This window comes from Aptenodytes patagonicus, chromosome 12 (genome assembly GCF_965638725.1).
Source record: "Aptenodytes patagonicus chromosome 12, bAptPat1.pri.cur, whole genome shotgun sequence".
In the NCBI taxonomy this organism is placed as follows: domain Eukaryota; kingdom Metazoa; phylum Chordata; class Aves; order Sphenisciformes; family Spheniscidae; genus Aptenodytes; species Aptenodytes patagonicus.
The window spans coordinates 19,349,597-19,369,106 of record NC_134960.1 but is presented as its reverse complement, the minus strand read 5'-3'; the positions used below and the strand labels follow the sequence as shown (position 1 = coordinate 19,369,106).

The 19,510-nt window shown below is 43.0% G+C and overlaps 1 protein-coding gene across 7 annotated transcripts in view; it reads right to left on the bottom strand.

The window, feature by feature from the left end:
- The window catches only part of KCNIP1 (potassium voltage-gated channel interacting protein 1), a 456,219-nt gene that overhangs the window by 238,479 nt on the left and 198,230 nt on the right, over window positions 1-19,510 (bottom strand). For 2 of the 7 annotated variants that reach the window (XM_076349997.1, XM_076349996.1), the window contains exon 2: window positions 2,336-2,410. The exons of the other annotated variants lie outside the window; for them this stretch is intronic. The gene's annotated coding sequence lies outside the window, so the exon portion shown is untranslated. The remainder of the gene's footprint in view (window positions 1-2,335; window positions 2,411-19,510) is intronic. 7 annotated transcript variants of the gene reach the window in all.

Here is a 19,510-nt window from a genome sequence, read left to right as displayed (position 1 = left end):
TTCTCTGACACTATGGGAGCTTATGCTGAACCACAGCAATATGTAACAACCAGGTGTGGACTGAGGGCAATGATAAAATCCCTCCAAAACCCAATAATAATTCAAAAGAGGGTTTCTTACTATTATCTGCACTTTTGGTGCTTTTCCAAGTTTTAATGGGAACAAATTTTCTACAGGAAAACACAAGGACAGCCAATACATGGTTTTACCTGAGCCCTTCTGTGCAATCTGTGTGCATCAGATAAGGAGAATGGCAAGTGCCTGCATAGGGGTCAGGCCACAGAAATAATGCATAAGTTATATACAAATTGATGCTCTTGGTTTTGGTCCAGGATTGTGTGCTGCCTTTTCCTGGTAAAATAATGCTGACTTTTCCACATTCAAACAAAGATCAATTATTTAAATCCTTTGACTAGAGCAAAGCATCAGGGGAAAAAAAAAATAAAAGGGGCAGGGAGGGAAGGTGTTAACTTCACTATAAACTTTTTCCTTCAGTCAATGTCTCTACAAAAACCAGAGCAGCCCTGAAGGACTCTGTGCCACCGTGCTCACCTCTTCCTGCTGCAAGGACTCACTACCTCCAAATAAGCTGTGTGCTACAGAGCTATGCGGTTGTCAGTTAATTATCGCAGGTCATGTTATAAGAACAAGTTTTAAAATGAAATTTTCATCAAATTAATGGGTACTCTACAACTGGGATGAGGGGATACACCGGCCTGTGTCTGATCAACAGCAGTCAAGAAAAAACAGCTGAGATTTTCTAGCAAAGCAGCGCTGATATCACTCTTGGGTCTTATAAATGATGACCTAATTCAGCCTACCCTTCCACTTGGAGATCAGGGGTATACCTACAGCATGACGCAACATGCAGACTGTGGGACAAATGCAAACATGACAAAAGGAGCTCTGGATCCCAAAGCCAATCAGTCACACAAGCATGGAAACTGCTGCCACGGCTATTAACCACGTAGAAAATCAATGCTCCTTTGCTCAGGAACAATGCCCTGCGAGCCCCTGCCTTCCCTGCCTACTTAAAACCACTTTGGATACCTTCACACCGGCTCCACAAAGCACTCTAGTTCACTACAGTTTTAGGAGAGACGGTTTAACTAGAGACAGCGGCTGTGAGCGGGTGTCCTCCCACCAGTTTTCCCAAACACCAAGGCCCAAGGGATGGCGGCCAGCCCGCTCCTGGCATTCCAGTGCAGCATGGCATGGATGTCACCTGACAGCTGACCCAATGCAAAAGAGAATTCCATAAGTTTCCTATTTGGATGTGCCTTCTCGTTAAGCTAAGTTGTCTTTCATCAGCTTCGCTTTTGAGGACGAAACTCTCTTGCTTCTGTATCACCAAAAATTTGCATTGAATCAACTTCAGAAAACAAAAAGCTGTCCCTTGCTTCTCCCTGTGAAACCAAGCAAGGAAAAACAAACTTAAAAATACCCTGAAGCCCTACCACCACCACCACCACCATGAAGTCCCATATCTGAAGTTTTATGGAAAGCCCTTCTGGCTGGCCTCCCTTAGCTGAACACTGTTGGGATACACGTTTACAAACCAGGCTTCAGTCTCTAAACCCAAAGAGCAGTTGTGACTTCTCCCTGCCTCCGACCTCCACATGATTTACTAAGGTCGTAACACCTAATCAGTGCAACTCCATCAGTTCTTCCCAAGGCAGTCATCGCACAAACATGAATGTCAGTATCCTGTTTGTAACCCAAGCCTACTTTTCATGTTCCTTGGAGAAAGTTAAATGTATGGGGCATTGTACAGATTTTAAGTACCACTCTTCAATCAAGTGAAATATTAAAGCCAAAACTAATTCAGTGGCAGGCAGTAAGCATTGGGGGACCCTACCTTATCTAATTTGCTGTCATCTGCAGTAATCTCCACTATTAATATTACCGTGAAGAACATGTCAAAAGCTTAAATCCATCACTTCAGCATGGTCATTCAGGGAACATGTGCCAGCAGGAGTGATTACTCCTCTTGCCTCCTCAGCCTCAGGTCTGAATATTGAAAGCCCAACCTGCAGTGCAGCAACGACCATAAAAATAACCACCCAAATGGCTGTGCAAGGTGTACAGCCATCAGAGATTGGTGATAAATATTCAACAGAGCTGGAAGAATACGTGGGGGTCTAAGTCCTTCCAGGAACAGCTACCTATCATCAAATGTGGGATATGGAACTTCTGTCGTGTCCTGTCACAGTATGGACCCAAAGGACAGAGACAGACCAACTGTCGCTCCTCATCTGATGTATAATTTGCTTTTTTGGTTTATATTGACAAAAACAGTTAGAAGATGAATGGACCAAGAGGTTGTTGAACTCACACAACGTAGTGAATTGCTGCTTCTCTGGGGACGTGTTCTCCGCTAGAGTCACTTGGTGTCACAAAGGTCACACAACTGGGGAAGAACAAGGAACAGAGAAGGCCCAGGTCAGAGACGATACGGTGGCACAGAAAGAGCTAGTTTAGAGGAGGTCTCTCTGGCTACAACCTCATGAGACCAAATCCAGGTCTCATGCTAGCTTGGCTGGCAGAGTCTCCCTTCACACACACGCAGTAAAACTGACTCACTATTTCAGGAGGAAAAAACTGGGAAGTGGATGGAGGGCATTGCAGGTATGGCTGCACCACAAGTGAAGGCGTACGTTGTGTCAGGGGAGCCATCCCTGCCCTGGCTTTAGTCTGGCAGCACAGATGAGGATAACGGCAACAGTAAGGACCCAGGTACCACCACATGTTGCAAGAGCCTTCCAGGGGCTCCCCCTGATGCGCCCCCCCCTCCATTTCTCAGCTATTGCTGGAGTCACACTAACAAGACTGTGCCTGCACGCACCACAATAACCTCTATTTGCTCTGCAGACATACTGACAGTGTTTCAAATCAGACACTTATGCCTTACCCCACACCTTTCCAAGTATTAAACTGTTCTGTATGTTCTGACATCTCCTCCCAGTTAGACCTTTCTTCCTACAAAGTATACTTTTCATTTGATCTAATTTGATCTTTCTATTCCTTATTGAATTCCCTGACCTAATAAGATAGAAGTACCATATAAAGCAGAGAACAGCAAATAGCAGCTAAATAATGTTGCTATTATATCAAGGAGAACTGAAACATGGAGAAAATACTTAAAGATGACGAGAAGAATACATCTAAAGCTATCTCTGCAGCAGAGTTGCTTATAGTACGTCAAAGATCTTGGACAGTATGCCCCATGCTGGGGGGGGCAGGGGGAGGACATTTTCCTGGGTCAGTTGTAATCAGAAGCATCCCCTGCCAACTTGGGCACTAGTGCTGACAGATAGTACGTGATGCTCTTCAGTACTAACATAGCTGGCGTAGGGCTGGAATGGGGGATAGGAAATCCAGTTCAGTGTTATTCAGCTGCTTTTGGATATAATCCAAGAGAAATAACCCATTGCTTATCTCATGGAGAAACCACACCACTGTGCACTAACCCTATCTTTATCACAGCGATTACACGAAGCAAGAAATCCCCCAGCAGAATCCTAGCTACAATTAATTGACATCTAAAGGCCCTCGCAAATTGTACTTCATGCTCACTGTCCCCTTAATACCTTTTGCTGTTACTAGCTATGGTCGCTGATTTGTTGCTGTTACTCAGTCTAATAAATAGTACAAAGTATTTTATCCCTTCAGCCAGAGCTGGAAACCACTCAAATGTAGTTTTAAGAGATCAGAGTTATGGTGCAGAGTGACAAAACACCGATCTGCTGAAAGAAGAGTTGTTGGGAGGGAGGGAGAGCCCCAGCAATGCCTGGGCAGCCATTAACCCCGCTGATGCCCACGACACAGCTCAGCTTCCACCGCCGGCCCCAAATCTTGTGTTTTATTGACAGGCTCGGGCCCTGCTAGAAGCAATATGGAGCCTAATTGCCAGTCCAGGAAGATCTTGAAGTTTTATGCAAAGCAAATGCTGAACAGTCTTACGGGGCACACAACAAGGCAACTGCTGAGCTCTCAAACCTGGCTGGATGTCACTGCCTACAGGTCACAAAGCACAAACTCCATCAGAGGTTAAGAGAAATTTAAAAAAAGATGTTTAACAACTATCTGCTGTGCTTCAACACATTTTTGAATACAAACCTTTTGGACTTTTTTTTTTAAATCTTTGTTTACCAATTTGGATTAATGACAAATTTTGAAATACAGAGAAATTTTCTGCAGAAATGTCAATACTGAAGCTCATTCAACTCCTGATATTAGAGCTGACTATGGGTAACAGTGTAAAAAATTACAGGACAGGCTATAAAGACTTAAAAGTGAATATAATTATTTACGAATAAAATTGCCATCTTAAGCCTCAAGAAGTCTTTTATTACTGCAGGCATTCCCAGTCATCCTTCCATCGCTCTTCAGATCCCTGGACCCTGTGCAGCCGCCGCTCGCGCCAGACCAGCTGACCATGGTGCCCTGTGCCCGTCGGCTGCAGCACAGGGAGATGCTCTCACCACCACCTCGGGCACAGCGGGATGGGCAAGGTTTGACTTTGACCTACTCTCACCCCATGCCTGGTAGCAGGACCCAGTTATCAGACGTGTTGCCTCTTCGCTCACGTGTCCTGGACCAGCTCTAAAAGCAAAGCTGCTGAAATACCGGAATTACAGGTGGGTGCCTGACCAGCCGGTGTGGGCCTACGGCCACTCTCAGCCCTCACATGGCAACTCTGGCATTCCTGAGCTGATGCACAAGCACCTCACCTTGCTCTTTTTGGAAATAAGGCCGCGAGGAGAGGAAGCCTTAACTGCACCATCTCCCCATGAGGAACCCACCATGCGCAGCAACAACAACAACAAAGTAGGAAAAATCAAAGAAAACCAAAACCCAACCGTATGGTCTGCAGACTGTGAAAGAGAGCCCGGTTTGTGCAAAATGCTTCAAAGTTCTGCACTATTTTCTCATGTTTTGATATTTGGTTAGGGGTTTTTTTAGCATTCGGGCTTCAAGCAAATCAGTCAATAATGAGAAGTCAGCACAGAAGACACTCAACTCTGCTCATGGAGTCTAACGCTGGCTGATTCATACATTTATTATGCACATTAAATAATTTAATTTTTTTTCACTCATTCTTTCATTGTCTGGCTTTTCAGCCTAATGAATATAGTAATCCGTTTACCACCAGCAGCAAATAAGAGTTAGTGGGGTGATTTTTTTTTTTTTTAATTACTCCATTCCACTACCCCACAGTGCAAAACTTTAACCACATCTCTCCCTGACATTGATTAGGTTCTGAAGTGTTTTAATCAATAATCATTATAAGTCTGAATGTATCCAGACTGATGAGATGATGAGCGGCAATTACTGTGGCTAACGTGTGTTACATTCCCTTGAAGAAAAAGAATCCAAAGAATAATAAAACCACAAGGTAGGTTGAATCTTCATACAAGGTGCCTAGTTTTGCACATTTTTCATATCAGACATGAAAGCTATTTTTGTGGGTTTGGGTTTTTTTTTGTTGGTTTGGTTTTTTTTAACTTGATGGCGTTCAGTAGTATATAGAGATTATAGACTGCTCTTGAGAAAAATGTTTTCCCAAATCCTCCCATAGATATCTTCTCCAGCAGACTTTCAATGAGTTTCCTATCTTTATAAGGAAAAAAAAATACTATGAAACTGAGGCTGATTAAGATACTTTGCAGTGTAACAGCAGACTCAGAAAATAATCCAGAAATTTTCTGGTTTGGGTTTTTTGCTGTATTACATAGTTCAGAAAGAAGGCACCCAAAAAAGACAATCATAAAACCTGCAGGATGAGTTTCCAGAATAAGAGACCTTTCACTGATTAACTAACTGGAGATATTTTTGCTGTTTGCTTGCCATTGGGACAGTGTGGACCAAAGTTCATCCTTTTTCCAGGGTTTCTGAAAAAGGACATGCTAGTTTTAAGGAGGGAAGAGAGGAAGAAAAAGTCCCCTTAAAATTATTCCCACCTGAGAAATGAATGCCACATACTCATTGATGGCAGACCAGCTGAAATGAAGGAGTGAGACGATGGATTGGGTGCCTGTCAAGCTCCCTTCTCCCAGACGGGCTGGGCCAGAGAGGCTCCTGCCAGCTGCCCGCAAGGGCTGCTCGTCTCTCCCTGTGAGAAGAGCGCGGTGCTGCAGAGGGGAGACTGGCATGGAAGAAACAACCTGGGAAAAGATAACTGAGATCTGTATTCAGGAGAATTTGAGAGACTGTAACACTGTCTGTGTTTTTTGTGCATCCTAGTAGGCATCCCCCAGTACAGCCTTTTTCCTTTCTAAATAATTGCCATATATTTTAATTTTTTTTTTTTTTTATTCAATCCTTTCTGTGACATGCAATGCACTTATCTTGCTGGTGGTATTAGTGGCTCAGAGCTGCCATCCGCTATTACATTCTGTAGGGCTTTCATCGATACGAGATTTAGGTACGCAGCGAGATGCTAGCAGGTAGGCTGCCGACTTGAGCAAGCTGGCTACGTGCCCAGGGAAGGGCAGCATTTGACCCTCTCATTATTGTTTCATATTCTCTCCTGCAGAAAATAGCAAACAGCAATTCACTGGAGGAAGGACAATCGTTTTTCAGATACCACATGAAAGAAATACCAGTCTGGTCTGCACTAGATTATGTGGGACAGTTTGTAATACATTCCTAGCAAGTTATGACATTGATTCATTCCTTGTATTGAATTTGTTCACAGTAATGAATGTATTACTTGCTCCCCGAAGGCCCCAGTCTTTTCTCTCACCTTTATTGATCAATGGTTTATAACTTTGAAACTATTTGCAAAACTAATTAATGTAACTTACTTTCTAGTCTTAAAAACAGCGTAAGCAATTAGGGTTCATACAGCCAGCTCCTGCCTAGCCAGAAGTAAAACTGCTGGAACTGGGAAGCATTATCTGATACATCAGCCTATATTTCAGCACAGAAAACAGTAAAAGGTTGCATCAACACTCAACTGAAGCACATTCATCTCTCTGAAATCACTCTGTAAAATATGGAGGATGGGCTAAGAATAATTAATGGCTACTGCAAAATCTCTTTATAATCTTTAGAAGAACTGCATGGAAATAACCGGGAAACTGTGATTCTTAATCAAAAGCAATGGCATAATTCTTGGCCTCTGCAAGACAACCAAAGAATTAATAAAAACTTGTGGTTGTTAGGGTGGGAGGACAAAGGAAGGTGAGCTGAACAAGTCTTCAGGAGAGATGCACCATGTAGCTGCAACGGTAAAGATGAGATTGAAGGATGCACCTTAAAGTAATGAATACCACTCTTGAACCTTTCAGTAATTTCTTTAAGTAGTCAATTGGGTTGCAGTCAGTAGTAGAGATCTATATATTCCATTCCTTCACCTAAAGTCTACGCCATAAAGAAATGGCAACAAACCCTCCAACAAACTCATATAGATAGCTGCTTGGCAAAGGTGGCAGCTACTGGAAGAGCCTGAATGAAGGCAGGGGGCAGGCAGGCAGACAGAACGCCTGACCTGAGACAAACGTGGCCATACCTGGAGCTCTTTAAAAAGCCTGAAAATGGAAAAGACGTTGCACTAAGTCGTGCTAAAATGGTTCTCTGTAAAGCTGCTTCATTTGCTCTCATTTGCAGAAAGGCAACAATCTATGGACATTTAATTCACATATGAAGCAGGCACAGTGACATTGCCATAAACTCTGCTGTAGGTTAGGAAATAACAGCTTGCATGTAGGTAGCATTTGCAAATGTGATTAATTTCAAGGAATATATGCTGCAATTGAAGAGTGATATTTTTTTATACAGTCCCAAACAGGGATGCTTTTTCACTTTTAACAAATTGAAAAGGTAGAAAAATTTATTTTGCTGCCCAGGATTCCAAAATGACTTTGGAAAATGCAATACATTTGTAGAGCAATAGCCATTAGTCAGACAGTCATTTCTACCCTTAATTACAGATAATCAGGATTAAAGTGGTTTCTGAACAACAGTGTTCACAATTGTAAGAGGGAGGAGTGAGGGTAGCACAATGAAAACAGTGCAACAGAGAGCACGAAGGTGCGAGAGAGCACACTACCTAGTTTTAGGAAGTTTTTATCTAATCTGGGTCCTAACCCAATGTCAGCTTTCAAACTCCATGCCACTCCACCTGAAGAGATCACAGAAAGCACTTGATATAGATGTCAAACATTAAAATTGCCCCAAAGCAAGGATCCAGCCTGGATGGTCTCGGTTCCTCCAGGGGACCCACAGTCCAGGGCGCTCAGGGAGCTGATTCTGGTCTGGATTCAGGTGGACTTTTGCCAAGGCTTCAGGCATGGGATGTTCCTCTCGGTTTTGTAGATGCTTTTTAATGCAAATGCTTTCTAATAATATTCTAGTCTTTTAGGGGCCAATTGCCAAAGTTTTCACTGTGTGTAGGGAGCGGATATCAAAGTTGGTGGCCTGAAAGCCCTGAACCTGCGCTGCATGGAGCTTGTAACGCTACTGAGATAATCCCCAGGGGAAAAAGCAGCAGACTAGATGACATTATCCAGAAAATCTTGGTGAAGTTTGGGAAGCCCAGCAGTAGACTGTGAATGTTTTGAAGCTTTTTGACATCTTGCCTCCCCCTCTCCGAACACAGTGTGCTGTCAGAGCAGGGCTGCAGTGCCGCATGCTTTCAGACAAGCACAGAAAATGAAGGTTTTAAATGGGAAGAAGAAATAGAAAAATAATCTCTTTGTTGACAATACTTAATCAAAAAAAGGCATATTTTGATAGAGGTTGCAGTTACACTGGAACTACTTCACCTAGACACTGTATTAACTCCACTCTCCAGGAAATCTGTTGATTCAACAGAAGACAAGCAGCAGCGTGCTGCCTGACACAGGGAGTGCCCCTGTAGCACTGAGCTTGCCTCTCGTTCTCACTGACGACAGCAAACAATGTTGTGTAATTAGGAGTTCTTCTATATCAGTAAGTGCAATTTGACGATGTGTCAGACTGACCTGGGGGCTGCGCTCCCCCAGGTTTCCCCTGGGCTCTCAGCTATGGAGACACAAGGCATTCCCAGAGCAGGGGAAGGGGACAGGCTCTCTTGACAAGAGGCAACCAGGCACCCCCGGAGCCCTCATGGGCTTCTTCCTGCAAAGCATACCCAGTTGGGCCAGCAAGACGTACTGCTATCCCACGGATCTCCTGGAGAAGATAACCTAGCTACTGCTGTTGCATGCCAGAAGCACAAGAACTAGGTTGGGCTTTGCCCAACCAAAGCCCTCAAGACATATGAGACGGGGCAAGCAGCCACCACACAACATGCTCCCACTGGTAGCAGGACCTCTTTGCTCTTTTCTCCTCCCAGGTGAGACAGTGCTCAGATCATCTCAGTGATGCTTCTTCACCTCTGAAGATACGCACCTACAGGAATGCTATTCTTGCATTTTTTTCTTCATTACGCTTATGAATTATCACTCAGTGAACAAAAACATTCACATCTCCCAAGCCCTGTATGTGCCATGAGAAGGAGGTCTATTGCCCCAAGGCTTCTCCTCTGATAAACCTACATTATGATATAGTTTAAAAACAATAACAACAAAAAAATCAATCCAGTGTCTGTAGGAAAAAATGTTATGGCCTACTCTCACAGATAGTATGAAAGCATAACGTGACCATCATTGATCTAGAAGAGTACAATGCAAGGCACTGCTCAAAAGAGCAAGATTTTTGTTGATTTTTTTCAATGAAAGTAAGTGCAGGCATACAATATAGCCAATCGCCTCCCTGCAACAGCCTTATATTTCTTGTGCTGTATATATACCAGAAAAATTCCAATTCTAAATATATTTCCTTTACAGATATGTCCAAATCCCCATAGGGAAAATTAGTCATTAGCATAGTTCACTTTATGTTACTAGGATTACACCAACATGAATAAACACCACTGTGTCTCTAGCAAAATGAAATAATTGGAGGAAAATCCTCATCTGAATAGAAACATTTGGCACTTTTGCATTCAGTAAAAAAACTGGCTACCTGAAATCTCACTTCATGCACTGGTATGTAGGTCTTACTGTAATATGTGCTGTTTTCCAGAAATCTAAGATTATTTACCAAAAATGAGTTGTAAGGTTAGAAAAATGTTTTCCAAAACAGAGGTTTCCTGAGGTCCAGAGCTTTATCCCTTACCAGGCTGTAACCACATCCATTTTGCTAGTTTACGAGCTACTAAATTACTAGGAAAAGTGATGAACCTGAGCCTGAGAGAAGCACCAGCATCATCCTCCGCATGCAGAAATCCTACAAACTGAGATTTGGAGTCCGGAAAAGAAGTGACTGCAGTCAAGACAGCAGATATATAGGCTGGAGCGCACTTTACAGGTGGAGGTGAAGATCATCATCAGCAGATAATGTTACAGACACTGAAGACAAATGGGAAAGCCGAGTTGAAAGCAAAAGTGGGGAGCAGGAGGACGTGCTGGAGAGTTACTGCTCATGCACAGGAGCACTTGTTTCCTTGTTGGGTGTTACATTGCCTGTGAAGCCAGCTTGGAGCACAGATATGTGGCGTGACTATTTTCTAACAGCACCATAGTGCAAGTCACAACACAAGTCAACAGGAGTGATTTATCATAACATGTGCAGTGGAAGTCAAGGCAACTCATTTAAAAAAAAAAAAAAATAATCAGTTTAATACTAAGGTAGAAACTAGGATCTGAAAATTGCCTTTACTTATACGCACACATACATACAAGGGCTCCCTTCTCACAGTGCATGCCATGGTCTTTAATATACTCCTTCTAAGACTGAGGCATATGCAAGGATCAGGGGACAGCCAACTGCAGTAATAAATGAGACTATTTTGGCTGTCATTTTTAAAGACACGTAACACTACAGTTTGTTCAGCTGACCACAGTACTCATTGCTAGGTTATACGGGTCATGGGACTTCCATGGGATTTTCTTGCCTCATACTCACAGGGATGCACTAATCACAACAGTAAAACAGACTTCTCCTAGGGAATGTCCCTAAATCAGGAGTTGCAGGGTCTTTGGGACAACTGCATCCTTTTGACTAAAACCAGATGCTTCTTAAAATTCAGACCAAAGAAAACATGCTTTTTTTCATGTTTTGAGAACTGAGATCAGTTTGAGCATTTACATAGAAACTGCAAGAAAAATCCATTATCTGAGCCTAACATTTCACATATACAAAGCGTTTCTGGTTAGAAATGCGTGCTTGTGATGCACCTTCATGCTCCATGTCTAACTGTGAAATTGCTTCCCACTTTGGTAAGCAGTTGCTAAGTAAGGAATCACATGCAAGAGAACCAATGGTCTAAACAGCTGCAGAATGACATAGCACTGAGTAAGAAGCACAGTACAATCAGAAACTGTGTCAAACCATTAGTAAAGTGTTCAATACAAATGAAAAAACCCCCTATGTTTTACTAAAATTGCATGCTTAACTGAGATTTTAGTTTTTAAAGATACCCAGGTCAAGTTGTGCTTTTTTCCAAAGCCTCTCAATACTTACACACCTTCATATTGGTTTGCAGCTCATTTTGCTTTGAAAATGAAGTCTGTGATTTGAGTTACAACCTGAACACCCAACCCAGCTGAATAATGCCAGATTTTGAATGATTCAGCAAGCAATCACCAGTTAAACAAATAATTGAGACTCAACTGCCTCCAGGAAGAGCTAATTTTCCTACACACAAGTAAAAGAGCTGCCTGCCACTCTGGCACACGGCCCTGGAGTTCAATTAGTAGCTGTCGCAGTTACTAAACGAGGTCCTAAGCAAGGCATCCCACCTCACATTTCCAATGACAAAAAGAAATGGTTTTGATTTGAATCACTAGTTCCTCGGGAGCTCTAAAATAGATCACTTCTGTACTGGCCACAAAAGAAAGATCCTGAAGCCTAATGTTAGACACAGCTTTAAAAGAGGGAAGTAAAAGCAATGGTCACATTTAGTAACAAGCAGAGCAGCTACCTTAGGGACAGGGAGACACATTTCCATGCTTACTAACCACTGGTAGCACAGAGCAGGACCACAAACATCCTCTCTCACATCAACTTTTTGTTTGGGATTCATTCTTCCTGTTTTGCCCATCAAAAATTCAGGCATCGAGTCTAAAGAATAGTCAGCAAAAAGCAATAAGTAATTTATCCCATTTTCTCTTCGACGGACAGATTGTCCCTTGGAGAGATGGATCACTCCCCATTGACTGTAACTGGGCCCTAGAGTAAAAGCTGATCTAAACATCTACCTTTCAGCCAGCTAGAGGCAGGGGAAATGAATCATACTGTGGGTACTCATACACATACTACAGAGATAAAAAAAGAAAAAGAACCAAATAGCTACCACTTAGAGGTAATAATCATTTGGGGGCTGCTGCAGCTGCACACTTTATGTTGAAGTGATAGACACTTGTCTGAAATTAGTACCTAACATTCAAATACAAGCCTGAATGGATAATACCTCCCAGATGCTACAAACAGTATGAGTTTGGACTAGAAGGGTAATTCTTATCTAAAGCCATGTTCAAATAGGGTCAGGAGATCAAAAAGCCCTAAGGTCTACGCTTAGAGGACACTTACTATAAAAGACAGGAATGGGATGGGTGCAGTCAACTGCAACAGCACTTTGCATTTTGCATTTTCTAAGGGAGATTGATTCCCAGGTTTGCTGGCATATCAGTGACAAAACAGGCAGCCTTGGGAAGTGCATGTGGGGAGTAAGCCCTGCACTGGGGGAAGCAGGGCAGGGCAGAGTACCCTGACTTCCACCCGCTGCGCTGATCGTAACTGGGGTATAAGGAGGGAAAAGGTCATCTATGCACGTTTCACCGTTCTAATATGTAATGACAAGTTGATAAAACGAGGCATGAAAGGGATGTAAACAAAATTACTACAAACAAAACTAAAAACTACAGTAACACTGAATCAAATTGACCACTACTTGGGTATTGGAAATTAGGTCCCACTAGCATACAAAATAATGAAAAAAGGTCTTTTTTATCCATTGGGATTCTCAGAATTAATGCACTAAAATAGAACTCTAAACACCTCCCCAAAAGGCCAGTTACTCCTGCTTTACCACACAGGCTTTGTTCCTCTTTGCCAAGCTCCCCAGTTTTGGCCACTGAAGCACGACCAAAAGCAGAGAGTAGCTTTCCCTTTTCTGTCCTCCAGTCTCTTTTCCCTGTACGAGCACCATCTCATGGGCTTTTCATGCTTAGGATGGCTGATAAGAAATGGAGACTTTTTTTTTTCACCAGGGAACAAACCACAGTGCAGAGCAAGGGCTGTTGCAGCTGACCTAGTCCACAGTCTTTACTTGGTAGTGATGATCTTTCACCATGGGAACTTTGAGAAAAGCCATATAGCCTCCAGTTTACTCTATCTCCACTCCTGCTGCTCTTCCAGATCGTCAAGCAGAAGGATAGGCACCGTTCTTGGTCATCTAAAAAGTCAACTGTGGAACCAAACCTTTCTTCATAATGAGAATGGCAGCTGAGGAAGACAGACAGGAGGCAGCTGATGACTGGTGTCAAGCACAGAAGAAAAGCTGTCTTATTGCTGTCAGTCTATGTAGCTCAGATGATCTATTACTAGTGGTTCAAACAGCATCTAAGTACCAAGCAATTCAGCAAGAAAGGCTTCCTGGTCCCAAATCATTTGACTCTAAAGAAATGCTGATGCAAAGCACATTTAAATGAGGGGAACTCTTGATTTTAGATCTAAATTTGTTTCTGATAAAGTATTTTCAACTCATTATCTAGACTGTGATGTGGCTTTTGAGTTCTGCACTGATATGAGTAGTAACTAAAGCACAGGAGGAATAACTAAAAAATTCACAGCAAGTCAAGTCTGCAGACTACAGCTTGTTTAGCAGGAATTTAAAAGCAGCAGCATCTCTTGGAGTCCTATGCAACAAGCTCACCCCCAAACCCTAGTCATTAAAATGACAAGTCAAATAGGATTAAAAAAGATTCACATGTCTGTTCTGCACTGATTACAAACTCATTCCATCACTCCCAGGGCATTTTACTGATTGACAGCATACAAAATAAGGGATATTCAGGACTGAGACAGTTCTCCTTGTTGACATACCTGTTATGACATTGCTTCGTTACCACCCAACCATTTTTTTTCCCCACTTGGACACAGTAATGAGAGAAAGACGCATTTCAGAAAAGGGAGATTTTTGTATAAGCAGCAAAGTATGGCAGGGTTTCACCCGCAGCTCACTTTGAAAACATAACCCCCAATTATTTATAGGAAACAACTTTGTGAGCCAGGGCCAGATTATGTCACCTTTACCAGCAATGACAAACAAGCGCTGGAGCAGACACATGACACTTCTTATCTGAACATGGAGAAAGAAAGCGGGCTGTGCAACTCTGTGCCCAAGCCCTGGCAATAACAAGTTGAGCCAAGGACAAGAAGCAACTAATCCCACTGGTTTATAGCCTTCCCACAATGAAAACTCCACATCAGTTACTGCTAATAGGATGAGTTCTGGCATTCCAGATGACTTCTGTAACATTTATTAACCAGTCTGGAACAAGGTAACTACCTGCAAACTCCTTGGCATCGTTCGTTTTGTTCAGAACCTCGCCATGAACTGAACACATTATTTTTTAAATTGCCATTGACCTTTGGATACTTTAGTATGTAACACAAAAATTTTAAATTCTTTGATTAGCAGCATGGGATGCCTGAAATATTTCTTTCTCTATTCAGTTTTGTAGCCAGTGTTTTTTATGGATTACAAATGTTCTTGAAAATACCTTAAAATATTTCCTTAAGCTTTCTCCAGATTACTGGGAGCATCACTTACACGGTAACATTCAACTGCAATTCACCTGAAGTCCTTATCTGTTTGTGTTTCTCCATTTTCTCCAAAAATATTCCGCTGTCTCCCGGTGCAGGCCAGACCTCTGAGCTCACACAAGCTATGTATTTTTATTCTGTAGGTATTTGTGATAAAAATTGAATTAGTCAAGGGGACTTGTCCCCTCACATGGGGACATGAACACTGAGGCACTCAGTGTGGCTTCTCACTCGTGACCACTTGCCCAAAACACAGAAGCGTAACTTTTGCACATTGACTTTACTCCTGATGCAAATGCTTTGATTTAGTTTTTCTGAGTGTCCCTGAGCACAAGGTTGTCCCTAGCCTTGTGCTAAGGCACATCCACGCAGGCATATAAAGCTTAGTCTGCTCTCCAGTTGAGATTTGTTCAAAGCTTCAGTCCGTAGGTGGAATGATGTGTCATCTACCGGGCTTGTGAGCTGTCTGTTTACGTGGGACAGTGTTTGAACGTGAACACTTCTGAGCTTCACCTCACAGGGCATAGGTGACATGGGGACAAGATGTAATGAGCGGGGCCAGCGGCCTGCCATAGCCGTGTTTCTTCCCTGCGCACCTGGTGATACCAGGATGCTTGAATGGCCCTGCAGGAACATATTAGATAGAAGAAATAAAAAGATGGCATCTATTTAAAAAAAAAATACTGTACAACTGCAGAAGTGTTACTATGTATAGGGCAGCAAGAGTTCTTGATAACACTGTAGGCTCTGAAATTAAATACAGTTACTAAGAAAGTATTTGGAGATCTGTGAATGGAAGAGCTATCTTTCTGTAGATAAAGAAATTTGGAAGGTTCTATATACATACCCTCAAGCTACAGAATGCAGAGCTTATCATCATCATTTCAAACTTAACCCAAAGATATCATAAAATCCTGCAGCTTTATGTTAACATACAAACGTACAAACATCAGAATCATAAATGATCCTATTTAACAGGTTTTGTTTTTTTAAAGTGAAGTCTTTGGAAAAGGTTTTCTGGTATCAACAGCCTTATTTATAGTTACAAGAGCAAAAGAGCATATGCTGACTTTTGATGGATGCATTCTGAAAAGGTGAAGCCACAGGGAGGCACAAGGGTAACACAGCCGCAGGGGAAGACCTGGTTTGCAGTTTTTATTAGGCACCAGCTCTGGAGAACGAAGGAGTCTGAGAGCTTGGTATAAAAGGCTTATGGCTACCAGAATTTGAAAAATTCCATTAAAGTCTTCCGTTTTCACCAGGGCAAAAGTGGCAGGAAGGATGTTCAACAAGGAGGCCGGTGAATAGTTTACATTAGTGCTCCTTTCTGGACAGAAACCCTGTTCTCTTGAGGAGGTGAAGAGTGAAGGAGTGTCTGAATAGCTTCAAGGAACTATTGGGAGGTATTTTTCGAAATATTAAGCTTTGATACCACCATAGGAGTTATACCAGAGTTGAGATTATACCAGTCTCTAGGAGTTTTTTCTGAGCATGCCTATGGACTGACTTCTTTCCTAAGCCCATAGGTCAGTTGTCATCTTTGGGCTGCTACTGAACTGACCTGGTATAAAGGTATCCTTCAGCATCTGTAATTTTTCCTAACCAGGAGTCACAGCATATGTCAGTAATGGAGTTGCAGGCAATAAAGAGATGCCTGTAGTAGTCACTGCTGAACGCCTTATTTGGGTAAAAGACTTCACAGCAATTTCATATAGAATCATAGAATAGAATCATAGAATCATTGAGGTTGGAAAAGACCTCTAAGATCATCGAGTCCAACCGTCAACCCAACACCACCATGCCCACTAAACCATGTCCCTAAGTGCCTCATCTACTCGTCTTTTAAATACCTCCAGGGATGGGGACTCAACCACTTCCCTGGGCAGCCTGTTCCAATGTTTCACCACTCTTTCAGTAAAGACATTTTTCCTCACGTCCAATCTAAACCTCCCCTGGCGCAACTTGAGGCCGTTTCCTCTTGTCCTATCACTAGTTACTTGGGAGAAGAGACCGACCCCCACCTCGCTACAACCTCCTTTGAGGGAGTTGTAGAGAGCGATGAGGTCTCCCCTCAGCCTCCTTTTCTCCAGGCTAAACAACCCCAGTTCCCTCAGCCGCTTCTCAGAAGACTTGTGCTCCAGACCCCTCACCAGCCTCGTTGCCCTTCTCTGGACACGCTCCAGCACCTCGACGTCCTTCTTGTAGTGAGGGGCCCAAAGCTGAACACAGTATTCGAGGTGCAGCCACAGTATTCGAGGTGCGGCCAAATATATATGATCCTTTTTTATTCCCAAATAATCCTCATACCTCTCCTCACTGTTAGGAATTAACCTTATCCTTTCTGAACCATCCTACTCTATTTTACAAAGAAGAAAGCAAACAGAGTGTACTATGAGCCAAATTTTTAAATGTATTTAGGTACCTGAAAAGGCAGATAGGCACCTGCTTGGATTTTAAGATGTGCCAGAGCTGGTTAGGTGTTCAAATGAGAGAAAAGGCAACTGAAACTGCTCAAATGCTTTTTTTTTTTTTTGGGGGGGGGGGAATCCCTCCTGTCCAGTGCCTGACTATCTATATAAAAACATTTTGGATCTAAATCCCTTTGATCATGCAGACCTCAAAGGACTTGCCCATGCTCACAGGGGGTGTCTGTAGCTCCCTGAGGATCTAAGTCCCCACTCCAGCTGTCCAAGCCTATCCACTTCCAACTGTGGGCTCACACTTCACAGCTGTAGCCCCGTGGCTCTGCTGCGGCACGTCAGCCCGAGACAAGTGAGTCTGTCTGAAACTGGGGTGATGCATCAGGGAGCAGAGGTAGCTGGGGATAGACAAAAGGATGTTTTCCTCAGGGGACCTTTAAACTAAGATCAGAGTTTCCACAGGCAGCAAATCTGCTCTAAAGTATGTCTCAGCTTTTATTTTTCTTGATAAAAATACCAAGAGGAGAAAGGCAGCCAGCCAGAGTAGCCTTTTATCATTGCCATGGCAACAACTGTACACAGTAGGACTTTGAGGATAACGCCAGAGGGAATCCTCACCCAGAAAGACTGATCAGTCAGCTCCGACATGGGATGTTACCTCCCACTTTCAAACCCCAGCCCCAAAGACAAACAGGGGCTTTTGCTGGAGACCCCCGACAAAGTTGCTGTCTCACAACATTCAGCTGCACTGGGCTGGAACTGCCATCAGTCACAGCTGTCATAGAATAATTTGCTATAAATCGAGCAAGTCACCACAGACCAACTGCACTATTTTTTTTTTTTTTAAGATACCATATTTGGGAGCATCTCTTTTTCTAGAGATGAGGTTCTGCCAAAGTATCCAAAATAAGTTAATGAGTTTCTGCTAGTAAAAACTTTGATTTGCAGCCCAGCTCTTCTCTGTGAAGGGCTGAGGCAAGTTGGGAAGTTGGAAGAGATGTCACCACGGGGGATTTGGAACTTTGGTGCAGACTATTTTCTAAAAGCAGCGGCCATGAGCTGCCAAGCTTCCCATAGACAAGGCGCCACCCACACCCTCCCTTGCTGGTGGTGGGGATTCAGGCACAGGCTGAGCACCGTACTGTGAGCGCACACCCATCCTCTGCTGTGCTGGGAACCCGAGTGCGTCCTTCTCAATGGACTGAGGTAGTTTTTCCCCTTCATTAGTGCACACAGCAAGAAAAGAAGTCAGTCTGTCATGTATCCAGAAGGGAGGAAAAAAAACCCCAGTTTGAATGTCAAATCCTCATGCAAAATGATCAGGCTATTGGGAATTAATAATCTTCTAAGAGAAAGCATTAGAAGAGAACTCTGCAATAATGGTCCGGCATTTTTCATTCAACCATGAGCCAAACAGTCACTTCATTTCAGCAGGTCAGAAATCCTACAGTGAAACAAACTGGAAGCACAGAGCGCTTTTCCACTTTAGTTCACAACACGTGTCCACTGCAGCTGTGCCCTTCCTCGTCCTCCTGCTCCTCCCGGGGCTGCTCGGGTGACGTGCTGGGGGATGACCCAGCATCACCACAGCAAATACAGCCGCTCACAAACAACCAGAGCAAACTCTTCCCTGAAACCTGTGCTCCCTTTAGCACCCTAAAGTATATCTGTTGAGGCAAAATTCTCTGATTAACAAAAATAAAAATTAAGGTGAACATCGTATTGAAGACCAACAGGGTAAATCAGACTGGATGAAAAGAGCTGAGGCTGTCAGCATCAAGGTGCTGCAGGGAATTACTCGAGCACTGCAACGTCGAGGTGGCCTAACAAGATACACAAGCGGTTGACTGGTAGGTGAAACAAGTTGGGTAGGGAATAACTGACTGCAAGAAAGGTGAAACATGAATAAAGAGCCAAACAACCTCCAGTAAAGACATACTAAGTGCTGACTGCTCATGATAGACATATCGTAATAACCTGCACAATTAATTGACTTGTCTTTTTTGATCTCACATTAGCTTTTAGTAAGATTTTCTGAAATATTTCCCCTTGACCAATTCAATTTTTATCACAAATACCTATAGAATAAAAATACATAGAATTGAAATTTCATATCAGTTCATATCATCATGAGATCCAAACTTTCATTCGTATTTGGCCCCAAATTCACAACTAAGCCTGAAAATTAATCCAGATTGTAACTGGGCTACCTTCTGTCCATGTCTGGTTGCAGGTTACAGCCCTGACTCTGCTCTCACTTCAAGAATCCTTCAATCACAGCTAATAGAGTA